The sequence below is a fragment of the Bufo gargarizans genome, chromosome 7 (assembly GCF_014858855.1).
Source record: "Bufo gargarizans isolate SCDJY-AF-19 chromosome 7, ASM1485885v1, whole genome shotgun sequence".
In the NCBI taxonomy this organism is placed as follows: Eukaryota; Metazoa; Chordata; class Amphibia; order Anura; family Bufonidae; genus Bufo; species Bufo gargarizans.
This window is the reverse complement of record NC_058086.1, coordinates 97977523-97989795: the sequence shown is the minus strand read 5'-3', so window position 1 is coordinate 97989795 and position 12273 is coordinate 97977523. Positions and strand designations below refer to the sequence as shown.

Here is a 12273-nt window from a genome sequence, read left to right as displayed (position 1 = left end):
TTAGACTAGTGGAAATATGTGCTTTGGTCTAATGAGTCTAAATTTGAGATCTTTGGTTCCAACCACCGTGTCTTTGTGCGACGCAGAAAAGGTGAACGAATGGACTCTACATGCCTGGTTCCCACCGTGAAGCATGGAGGAGGAGGTGTGATGGTGTGATGGTGCTTTGCTGGTGACACTGTTGGGGATTTATTCAAAATTGAAGGCATACTGAACCAGCATGGCTACCACAGCATCTTGCAGCGGCATACTATTCCATCCGGTTTGCGTTTAGTTGGACCATCATTTATTTTTTAACAGGACAATGACCCCAAACACACCTCCAGGCTGTGTAAGGGCTATTTTACCATGAAGGAGAGTGATGAGGTGCTGCGCCAGATGACCTGGCCTCCACAGTCACCGGACCTGAACCCAATCGAGATGGTTTGGGGTGAGCTGGACCGCAGAGTGAAGGCAAAAGGGCCAACAAGTGCTAAGCATCTCTGGGTACACCTTCAAGATGTCAAGGAACCATGAACCAGACGTACAACAAGAGATGAGTGGAAATAAGAAGGCTTTATTGAAAATAAAGCTGTAAGGCAAAAGTCCAAACGGATGGCTAAACCGAAGCAGGGTCTTGCGAAACCAGAGATCAGGAACCAGAAGGGTAGTCAGACGAAGCCAGGATCAGGAACCAACAGGGTAGTCAGACGAAGCCAGGATCAGGAATCAGCAGGGTAGTCAGACGAAGCCAGGATCAGGAACCAGAAGCAGCAGCAGTCTTAGAAGCATGTGAGCACAGAAGGACCAAGAAGGGAACTGAAGCCACAGACCTCCTATATATATGAGCTAGGCATCCAGCTCCTCCCAGTGGGAAGGAGGAGCCGCAGGGTGGGAGGCTACAAGAAACCCAGAAACCAAGATGGCCGCCAGCACATGTCAAACGAAGGAGAACAGCAAGGAGGTAAGACCATGACAGTACCTCCCCCTCAAGGGCCCCTCCTCCGCGGAGTAAGGAACGGTTTCTGAGGGAAGCGTGCGTGGAAGGCTCGGAGCAAGGCAGAAGCATGGACATCTGCGGAGGGAACCCAGGAACGCTCCTCTGGACCATAACCACGCCAATGGACCAAAAACTGCACCCGGCCGCGGACCAGGCGTTAGTCCAGGATATTGCTCACCTCATACTCCTCACAATTGCCCACTTGGACCGGACGAGGCCGAGGAATCGAGGAAGTGAAACGATTACACACCAGTGGCTTCAAGAGGGAGACATGAAACACGTTGGAGATCCGCATGCCAGGAGGAAGCGCAAGGGCATAGGCTACCGGGTTTACCCTGCGAAGCACTCGGAAGAGACCAACAAAGCGAGGCGCCAGCTTGGGAGTGGGCACTCGAAGGTTGAGGTTGCGGGTGGACAACCATACGCGGTCTCCGACCTGGTAGGAAGGAGCGGGCGCTCGTCTGTGATCAGCCTGGAGTCTCTGGCGCTGCGCAGAGACCTCAAGGGACCTCTGGATCTGTACCCAAGAAGCACGTAGGCCGGAAAGGTGATCCTCCACAGCCGGAATATCCTGGGGAGAGAATACCTCCGGTAACACGGCAGGTTGGAACCCATAATTGGCCATGAAGGGAGACGTCCCAGAGGAAGAGTTCACCGCCGTGTTCCTGGCAAACTCAGCCCAAGGCAGGAGGTCAACCCAATTGTCTTGGTGATCGGAGACATAGCAACGAAGGAATTGCTCCAAGGCCTGATTGGATCGTTCTGCGGCCCCATTGGACTGAGGGTGGTAGGCCGATGAGAAAGAGAGATGAATCCCCAACTGGGAGCAAAAGGCGCGCCAGAACCTGGACACAAACTGACTCCCTCGATCCGACACAATCTCCTTGGGCAAACCGTGCAACCGGAAGACCTCCCTGGCAAAAATCGAGGCCAACTCTTGTGCAGAGGGTAACTTCTTGAGAGGTACACAGTGGCACATTTTGGAAAACCGATCCACTATCATGAGAATGACCGTATGGCCTCGGGATGCAGGGAGGTCCACAATGAAATCCATCCCCAGGTGTGACCATGGACGCTCCCCGGTGGCTATGGGTTGCAAAAGGCCCAACGGAAGGTGCCGAGGAGACTTACTCTGGGCACAAACGGAGCATGCCGCTACATATGCGGCGATGTCGGAACGTAGAGAAGGCCACCAGAACAGACGTGAAACAGCCCAGGACAGCTGATTCTTTCCAGGATGCCCCGCGGCCTTGGAGTTATGGTAGGTTCGCAACAACCGAGTGCGCAACTCCTCAGGCACAAAACACCTGCCGTTGGGTCTCCCAGAGGGAGCACCAGATTGAGCCGCCAAAATCTGCTCACCCACGGGAGAGGTCAGGCTGGTGCGAATGGCGGCCAGGATCTGATTCGGAGGTATGACCGAAGTCGGAATCGACTCCTCCCCGGACAGCTCGGAGTACTGCCGTGATAAGGCATCCGCTCTGATGTTCTTGGAACCGGGTAGGTAGGAGACCACGTAATTAAAACGTGACAAGAACAGAGCCCATCTGGCCTGACGTGGTGTCAATCTCTTGGCCTCAGAGAGGTAGGTCAGATTCTTGTGGTCCGTCAGGATGAGAACCGGAACCACCGAGCCCTCGAGCAAGTGCCTCCATTCTTTAAGGGCCTGCACGATGGCCAATAACTCCCTGTGACCAATCTGATAGTTGCACTCCGCGGAAGACAGTTTCCGGGAGTAAAACCCACAAGGAAGCAGAGGACCCTCTGGTGTTCTACGCTGAGACAGGAGGGCGCCTACTCCCGTCTCAGACGCGTCCACCTCGAGGACAAACGGCAACCCAGGGTTGGGATGCGACAGAATCGGAGCCGACACAAAGGCGGACTTTAGAGCCTCAAAAGCTCGGATGGCCTCGGGCGGCCAGACCTGGAGATTACTGCCCTTCCTGGTCAGATCCGTGAGAGGCTTGGCTAGCATGGAAAAGTCCCTGATGAACTTCCGATAATAATTGGCGAAGCCCAAAAAGCGCTGCAGGGCACGAAGACCACTGGGCTGGGGCCACTGTAAGACAGCCGAAACCTTCTCAGGATCCATGGAGAACCCCTCAGCGGAAATGATGTAACCTAAGAAGGTTACCTGGGATCGGTGAAATTCGCATTTCTCAAGCTTACCGAACAGCTTGTTCTCTCGTAACCGTTGCAACACTCGTCTGACATCCAGAATGTGGGCCTCCATGGATTCAGAATATACCAAGATGTCATCCAAATAGACCACCACACACTGCTGCAACAGGTCACGGAAAACATCGTTGATGAATTCCTGGAAGACTGCGGGCGCATTGCACAACCCAAAGGGCATAACCAAGGATTCATAATGACCGGTCCTGGTGTTAAACGCGGTCTTCCACTCATCGCCCGCCTTGATCCTTACCAGGTTATATGCCGCCCTCAGGTCGAGTTTGGTAAAGACCGTGGCCCCTTTGAGGCGATCGAACAGCTCGGAAATCAAGGGTATCGGGTAAGCGTTCTTGATCGTGATGCGATTGAGACCCCTGTAATCGATGCAAGGCCTCAACTCACCGCCCTTCTTTTTCACAAAGAAAAATCCAGCCCCTGCCGGGGACGAGGATTTGCGAATGTGTCCGCGTGAAAGCGCCTCCCTCACGTACTCCTCCATGGCCTCATTCTCCGCTACCGACAGTGGATAGACTTTGCCACGAGGAGGAACGGCACCAGATTGTAACTCTATGGCACAATCGTATGGGCGGTGCGGAGGTAGGGCAACCGCACGCACCTTATCGAATACATCCCGGTACTCCTCGTATTCAGGAGGCAACAGAGAGTCCGAGGAAGTACACAGCAACTTGACAGGCCCATGGATGCAACTAGCCCCACACTGCGGTGACCACGAGAGGATCTCGGCCGATTTCCAATCGAAAGTCGGATTATGCTTCTGGAGCCAGGGGTACCCCAAGACCACCGAGTAGTGTGGAGACGAAATAACCTGGAGACAGACCGACTCTCTGTGAACGGCACCAATGGCCATCCCCACTGGAAGGGTCTCATGAGTCACGTGTGGCGGCAGAAGGGGTCTGCCGTCTATCGCCTCAAGAGCCAGTGGGGAACCTTGAGGCTGCAGAGGAATGGAATTGGCGGCAGCGAACACACTATCAATGAACAAACCACCAGCACCAGAGTCCACCAACGCCTGGGTCGTCACCGAGCCCCCGACCCAGGAGAGGACAACAGTAATCAGTGGTTTGTCAACACGGGAAACCGGGGACGAGGAGACTCCACCCAAGATCTGCCCCCGACAGGATCTCAGGTGCGAGCGTTTCCAGGACGGTTCGGGCATGCCAACCGAAAATGCCCACCGAGACCACAGTACATGCATCGGCCCTCGCGTTTCCGGAGTACCCTCATCCCCTCGGACAGGCGAGCAAACCCCAGCTGCATGGGTTCACCCCCAGACAAGTCATCCCCAGGAGGCGTGGGAGGAGAGGGAGGCACGGGTGGGACAGCAAACGTAGGCGCCAATCTGTTAGAAGGCCTCCGCAGGCTCTCCTGAAAGGAAGGTCTCTCCCTGAGTCTGGTGTCAATCAAAATCAGGAAAGAAATAAGAGACTCGAGCTCCACAGGTAGGTCCTTAGTTGCAACCTCATCCTTCAAGGCATCCGAGAGACCATGAGAGAAAGCAGCGACCAGAGCCTCATTATTCCAGCCCACCTCTGCTGCCAGGGTACGAAACTCAATGGCGTATTCAGCTACGGATCGTGAACCCTGTCTGATGGACATAAGGAGCTTTGCAGCAGAGGCAGCACGAGCCGGCACATCGAATACCTTCCGAAGAGAAGCAACAAAACCGGAAAACTCGGCAACCACCGGATTGTTGTTCTCCCATAAAGGGCTGGCCCAGGCCAAGGCCTTGTCCGAGAGCAGCGAGATCAAGAAGCCCACCTTTGATCTCTCAGTAGGAAAGGCATGTGGCAGCAACTCGAAGTAAATGCCCACCTGGTTAAGGAGACCTCGGCACTGAGTTGGCTCTCCCCCAAAGCGCTGTGGAAGGGGGGCAGAACCGGTCATACCCCGAAACACCGCAGGCGCAGCAACAGGTGTCGGGGTAGACTCTGGCGCAACAACCGGAGCGGTAGTAGGAGCGGGCCCAGGAGCGACAACCGACCCATCGGCAACGGAAGCTAAATGAGCCGTGCGTTCAAGCAGGGTTTGCAACGCCACAGCGAACCGACCCAACAGGTGATCCTGCTGATCAAGTCTGGCAACCAGCGTAGGTAGCGAGGATGGCCCTGTACCGTCAGAATTCATGGCTTGGTCCTAATGTCAAGGAACCATGAACCAGACGTACAACAAGAGATGAGTGGAAATAAGAAGGCTTTATTGAAAATAAAGCTGTAAGGCAAAAGTCCAAACGGATGGCTAAACCGAAGCAGGGTCTTGCGAAACCAGAGATCAGGAACCAGAAGGGTAGTCAGACGAAGCCAGGATCAGGAACCAACAGGGTAGTCAGACGAAGCCAGGATCAGGAATCAGCAGGGTAGTCAGACGAAGCCAGGATCAGGAACCAGAAGCAGCAGCAGTCTTAGAAGCATGTGAGCACAGAAGGACCAAGCAGGGAACTGAAGCCACAGACCTCCCATATATATGAGCTAGGCATCCAGCTCCTCCCAGTGGGAAGGAGGAGCCGCAGGGTGGGAGGCTACAAGAAACCCAGAAACCAAGATGGCCGCCAGCACATGTCAAACGAAGGAGAACAGCAAGGAGGTAAGACCATGACACAAGACTGTTGGAAGACCATTTCAGGTGACTACCTCTTGAAGCTCATCAAGCGAATGTCAAGAGTGTGCAAAGCAGTAATCAAAGCAAAAGGTGGCTTCTTTGAAGAACCTAGAATATGACATATTTTCAGTTGTTTCACACTTGTTTGTTATGTATATAATTCCACATGTGTTAATTCATAGTTTTGATGCCTTCAGTGTGAATCTACAATTTTCATAGTCATGAAAATAAAGAAAACTCTTTGAATGAGAAGGTGTATCCAAACTTTTGGTCTGTACTGTTTATATATTTTATATATACACTCACCTAAAGAATTATTAGGAACACCTGTTCTATTTCTCATTAATGCGATTATCTAGTCAACCAATCATATGGCAGTTGCTTCAATGCATGTAGGGTTGTGGTCCTGGTCAAGACAATCTCCTGAACTCCAAACTGAATGTCAGAATTCGAAAGAAAGATGATTTAAGCAATTTTGAGCGTGGCATGGTTGTTGGTGCCAGATGGGCCGGTCTGAGTATTTCACAATCTGCTCAGTTACTGGGATTTTCACACACAACTAATTTTAGGGTTTACAAAGAATGGTGTGAAAATGGAAAAACATCCAGTATGCGGCAGTCCTGTGGGTGAAAATGCCTTGTTGATGCTAAGAGGTCAGAGGAGAATGGGCCGACTGATTCAAGCTGATAGAAGAGCAACGTTGACTGAAATAGCGACTCGTTACAACCGAGGTATGCAGCAAAACATTTGTGAAGCCACAACACGCACAACCTTGAGGCGAATGGGCTACAACTGCAGAAGACCCCACCGGGTACCACTCATCTCCACTACAAATAGAAAAACAGAAGCTGCAATTTGCACTAGCTCACCAAAATTGGACTGTTGAAGACTGGAAAAATGGTTTCTTGAACATGACAATGAGTTCACTGTACTAAAATGGCCCCCATCATCACCAGATCTCAACCCAATAGAGCATCTTTGGGATGTGGTGGAACGGGAGCTTCGTGCCCTGGATGTGCATCCCTCAAATCTCCATCAACTGCAAGATGCTATCCTATCAATATGGGCCAACATTTCTAAAGAATGCTATCAGCACCTTGTTGAATCAATGCCATGTAGAATTAATGCAGTTCTGAAGGAAAAAGGGGGTCCAACACCGTATTAGTATGGTGTTCCTAATAATTCTTTAGGTGAGTGTATATTCCGAAGCCATTCCAATATTTATATGTGCACATAATATTAAGTGCACAGATTTGGCTGTGAAATTATATGAATGGCCGAACTTGAGCCATTCCTACACACATATATATACAGACGTGGACAAAATTGTTGGTACCCTTTGGTCAATGAAAGAAAAAGTCACAATGGTCACAGAAATAACTTTAATCTGACAAAAGTAATAATAAATTAAAATTCTATAAATGTTAACCAATGAAAGTCAGACATTGTTTTTCAACCATGCTTCAACAGAATTATGTAAAAAAATAAACTCATGAAACAGGCATGGACAAAAATGATGGTACCCCTAGAAAACACAGAACATAATGTGACCAAAGGGACATGTTAATTCAAGGTGTGTCCACTAATTAGCATCACAGGTGTCTACAACCTTGTAATCAGCCATTGGGCCTATATATATGGCTCCAGGTAATCACTGTGTTGTTTGGTGATATGGTGTGTACCACACTCGACATGGACCAGAGGAAGCAAAGGAAAGAGCTGTCTCAAGAGATCAGAAAGAAAATTATAGACAAGCATGTTAAAGGTAAAGGCTATAAGACCATCTCCAAGCAACTAGATGTTCCTGTGAGTACAGTTGCACATATTATTCATAAGTTTAAGATCCATGGGACTGTAGCCAACCTCCCTGGACGTGGCCGCAGGAGGAAAATTGATGACAAATCTAAGAGACGGATAATCCGAATGGTAACAAAAGAGCCTAGAAAGACTTCTAAAGAGATTCAAGGTGAACTTCATGCTCAAGGAACATCAGTGTCAGATCGCACCATCCGTCGTTGTTTGAGCCAAAGTGGACTACATGGGAGACGACCAAGGAGGACACCATTGTTGAAAACGAATCATAAAAAAGCAAGACTGGAATATGCCAAACTACATGTTGACAAGCCACAAAGCTTCTGGGAGAATGTCCTGTGGACAGATGAGACAAAAATCGAAGTTTTTGCCAAGGCACATCAGCTGTATGTTCACAGACGAAAAAATGAAGCATATCAAGAAAAGAACACTGTCCCTACTGTGAAACATGGAGGAGGCTCTGTTATGTTCTGGGGCTGCTTTGCTGCGTCTGGCACAGGGTGTCTTGAATCTGTGCAGGGTACAATGAAATCTCAAGACTATCAAGGAATTCTAGAGAGAAATGTACTAGCCAGTGTCAGAAAGCTTGGTCTCAGTCGCAGGTCATGGGTCTTGCAACAGGACAATGACCCAAAACACACCGCTAAAAACACCCAAGAATGGCTAAGAGGAAAAAATTGGACTATTCTAAAGTGGCCTTCTATGAGCCCTGACCTCAATCCTATTGAGCATCTTTGGAAGGAGCTGAAACATGCAGTCTGGAAAAGGCACCCTTCAAACCGGACACAACTGGAGCAGTTTGCTCATGAGGAGTGGGCCAAAATACCTGCTGAGAGGTGCAGATGTCTCATTGACAGTTACAGGAAGCGTTTGATTGCAGTGATTGCCTCAAAAGGTTGCGCAACAAAATATTAAGTTAGGGGTACCATCATTTTTGTCCATGCCTGTTTCATGAGTTTATTTTTTTACATAATTCTGTTGAAGCATGGTTGAAAAACAATGTCTGACTTTCATTGGTTAACATTTATAGAATTTTAATTTATTATTACTTTTGTCAGATTAAAGTTATTTCTGTGACCATTGTGACTTTTTCTTTCATTGACCAAAGGGTACCAACAATTTTGTCCACGTCTGTATATACATACATGTTATATTATATTACTAAGTGCACCGAATTGTCCACTAAAAAAGGCTACCTGCCAAATTGCAAGAATGGCATATAGCCATTCCTGTTATTTGGCAGCAAGCCATTCTCGTAGGGGCAATCCTGTGCTAATGTTATAGTGTTCATATTTTTAGAATATAATGATATAGGCTTGAGAAAGGCTCTGATATAGAGCCGAAACGTCGCCATTGCCACTGAGGTCAATAAATTGTTTTTTAATTTTATTTTCTTGGAGTGCTGCCTTTTTCCTATATATATATATATATATATATATACAGACGTGGACAAAATTGTTGGTACCCTTTGGTCAATGAAAGAAAAAGTCACAATGGTCACAGAAATAACTTTAATCTGACAAAAGTAATAATAAATTAAAATTCTATAAATGTTAACCAATGAAAGTCAGACATTGTTTTTCAACCATGCTTCAACAGAATTATGTAAAAAAATAAACTCATGAAACAGGCATGGACAAAAATGATGGTACCCCTAACTTAATATTTTGTTGCGCAACCTTTTGAGGCAATCACTGCAATCAAACGCTTCCTGTAACTGTCAATGAGACATCTGCACCTCTCAGCAGGTATTTTGGCCCACTCCTCATGAGCAAACTGCTCCAGTTGTGTCCGGTTTGAAGGGTGCCTTTTCCAGACTGCATGTTTCAGCTCCTTCCAAAGATGCTCAATAGGATTGAGGTCAGGGCTCATAGAAGGCCACTTTAGAATAGTCCAATTTTTTCCTCTTAGCCATTCTTGGGTGTTTTTAGCGGTGTGTTTTGGGTCATTGTCCTGTTGCAAGACCCATGACCTGCGACTGAGACCAAGCTTTCTGACACTGGCTAGTACATTTCTCTCTAGAATTCCTTGATAGTCTTGAGATTTCATTGTACCCTGCACAGATTCAAGACACCCTGTGCCAGACGCAGCAAAGCAGCCCCAGAACATAACAGAGCCTCCTCCATGTTTCACAGTAGGGACAGTGTTCTTTTCTTGATATGCTTCATTTTTTCGTCTGTGAACATACAGCTGATGTGCCTTGGCAAAAACTTCGATTTTTGTCTCATCTGTCCACAGGACATTCTCCCAGAAGCTTTGTGGCTTGTCAACATGTAGTTTGGCATATTCCAGTCTTGCTTTTTTATGATTCGTTTTCAACAATGGTGTCCTCCTTGGTCGTCTCCCATGTAGTCCACTTTGGCTCAAACAACGACGGATGGTGCGATCTGACACTGATGTTCCTTGAGCATGAAGTTCACCTTGAATCTCTTTAGAAGTCTTTCTAGGCTCTTTTGTTACCATTCGGATTATCCGTCTCTTAGATTTGTCATCAATTTTCCTCCTGCGGCCACGTCCAGGGAGGTTGGCTACAGTCCCATGGATCTTAAACTTATGAATAATATGTGCAACTGTACTCACAGGAACATCTAGTTGCTTGGAGATGGTCTTATAGCCTTTACCTTTAACATGCTTGTCTATAATTTTCTTTCTGATCTCTTGAGACAGCTCTTTCCTTTGCTTCCTCTGGTCCATGTCGAGTGTGGTACACACCATATCACCAAACAACACAGTGATTACCTGGAGCCATATATATAGGCCCAATGGCTGATTACAAGGTTGTAGACACCTGTGATGCTAATTAGTGGACACACCTTGAATTAACATGTCCCTTTGGTCACATTATGTTCTGTGTTTTCTAGGGGTACCATCATTTTTGTCCATGCCTGTTTCATGAGTTTATTTTTTTACATAATTCTGTTGAAGCATGGTTGAAAAACAATGTCTGACTTTCATTGGTTAACATTTATAGAATTTTAATTTATTATTACTTTTGTCAGATTAAAGTTATTTCTGTGACCATTGTGACTTTTTCTTTCATTGACCAAAGGGTACCAACAATTTTGTCCACGTCTGTATATTGAGGGAGATTAGCTCGTGGGGATCACCTTTTTCTGAGCAGACAGTCCGTAAGCAGGCAGTTTCCTTGAAAATCTGGCTTCTTACCAGGTTTATTTAGGCACAAAGGTTTGCACAGCAGAAAACAAACAAAACATAAAGTAAATCCTTGCTGTCCGGCGCTAAGCTATACAGTCGTGTCCTGACTATACGGTGTGGGGCTGCTCCCCAACATCCACAACACAAATGGTAAAGCAAACCTTTTGTTTTTCCCGCATCCAAACATAGCTCTCTCTTCAGCAACACAGGTTACAGTCCTGAGACTCAGCACATGAGAGACCTGTTGTGCTCTCTTCCTGTTTATTTAAAGTCCACCTGGAGGTGAACTCCAGTGGACCATAATCTCTGGACCGGAACCAAGCCTGCCACAGAGGCTGGAAAAACCCGGGCCGGATTCCGGTTCAGTCCCTGACAACAGAGCGCATGCGAGGTGAAACATACCTATCATCCACCACCTCACCTCGCATACTGTCACATATCCCCCCCCTCTGCTCTTGCCCCCGCGGCTGAGCAACTGTCCCCAGCATACAATGCATGCGGGAGAGGGCATCTGCATTGTTTTGGAGCTTGCCCGGCCTATGCTCTACTGAAAACTTAAAGGGCTGTAAGGCCAGAAACCATCTTGTCACACGGCTATTTTATTCCCTGTTGTCACACATCCACTTTAGGGGTGCATGGTCGGTGACGAGCTTAAACGACCTTCCCAATAAGTAATATTTCAGCGAGTCTAGGGCCCATTTAATAGCCAGACACTCCTTCTCAACAATGGCATAGTTCTTTTCATGCTTGTTCAGCTTTCGGCTCAGGTATACCACTGGGTGCTCCTCACCATCTCTGGTTTGGGATAGGACAGCCCCTAGGCCCACCTCAGAGGCGTCCGTCTGTACCACAAACTCCTTTGAGAAGTCCGGGGTTACCAACACCGGTAGTACACAAAGGGCCCGCTTTAACTTCTGGAAGGCCTCCTCAGCTTCAGGATTCCATTTAACCATGGCCGACCCTCTGCCTTTTGTCAGGTCGGTCAGAGGGGCGGCAATGGTGGCAAAGTCGGGTATAAACCGCCGGTAATACCCCGTAATGCCAATAAAGGCCCGAACTTGTTTTTTGTTTATCGGTTGGGGCCATTTTTGAATTGCCTCAACCTTATTGGTCTGGGGCTTGACCAGTCCCCGGCCAATAACGTAGCCAAGGTATTTGGCTTCCTCCAGGCCTATGGCACACTTTTTTGGGTTGGCCGTAAGACCTGCTTTCTTAAGAGAATCTACCACTGCTTGTACCCGGAGCAGGTGCGATTCCCAATCTGGGCTGTGGATGACCACATCGTCCAAATAAGCAGCTGCATACGGGCGATGTGGGCTCAAAGTTTTATCCATCATTCGTTGGAATGATGCAGGAGCTCCATGCAGACCAAAAGGCATCCGCTTATACTGAAACGAGCCTTCCGGAGTGGAAAAGGCCGTTTTCTCCTTGGCCGATTCAGTTAGGGGTATCTGCCAGTAGCCTTTCGTCAGGTCTAGGGTAGTTATGTAGCGGGCTTGTCCCAACCTGTCCACGAGTTCGTCGACCCGAGGCAT

The 12273-nt window shown here is 48.2% G+C and overlaps 1 protein-coding gene across 2 annotated transcripts in view; it reads left to right on the top strand.

The window, feature by feature from the left end:
* Nucleotides 1-12273, top strand: part of LOC122943602 (phosphodiesterase 4D interacting protein) — a 1023137-nt gene that overhangs the window by 629563 nt on the left and 381301 nt on the right. The gene's annotated exons all lie outside the window — the stretch shown is intronic.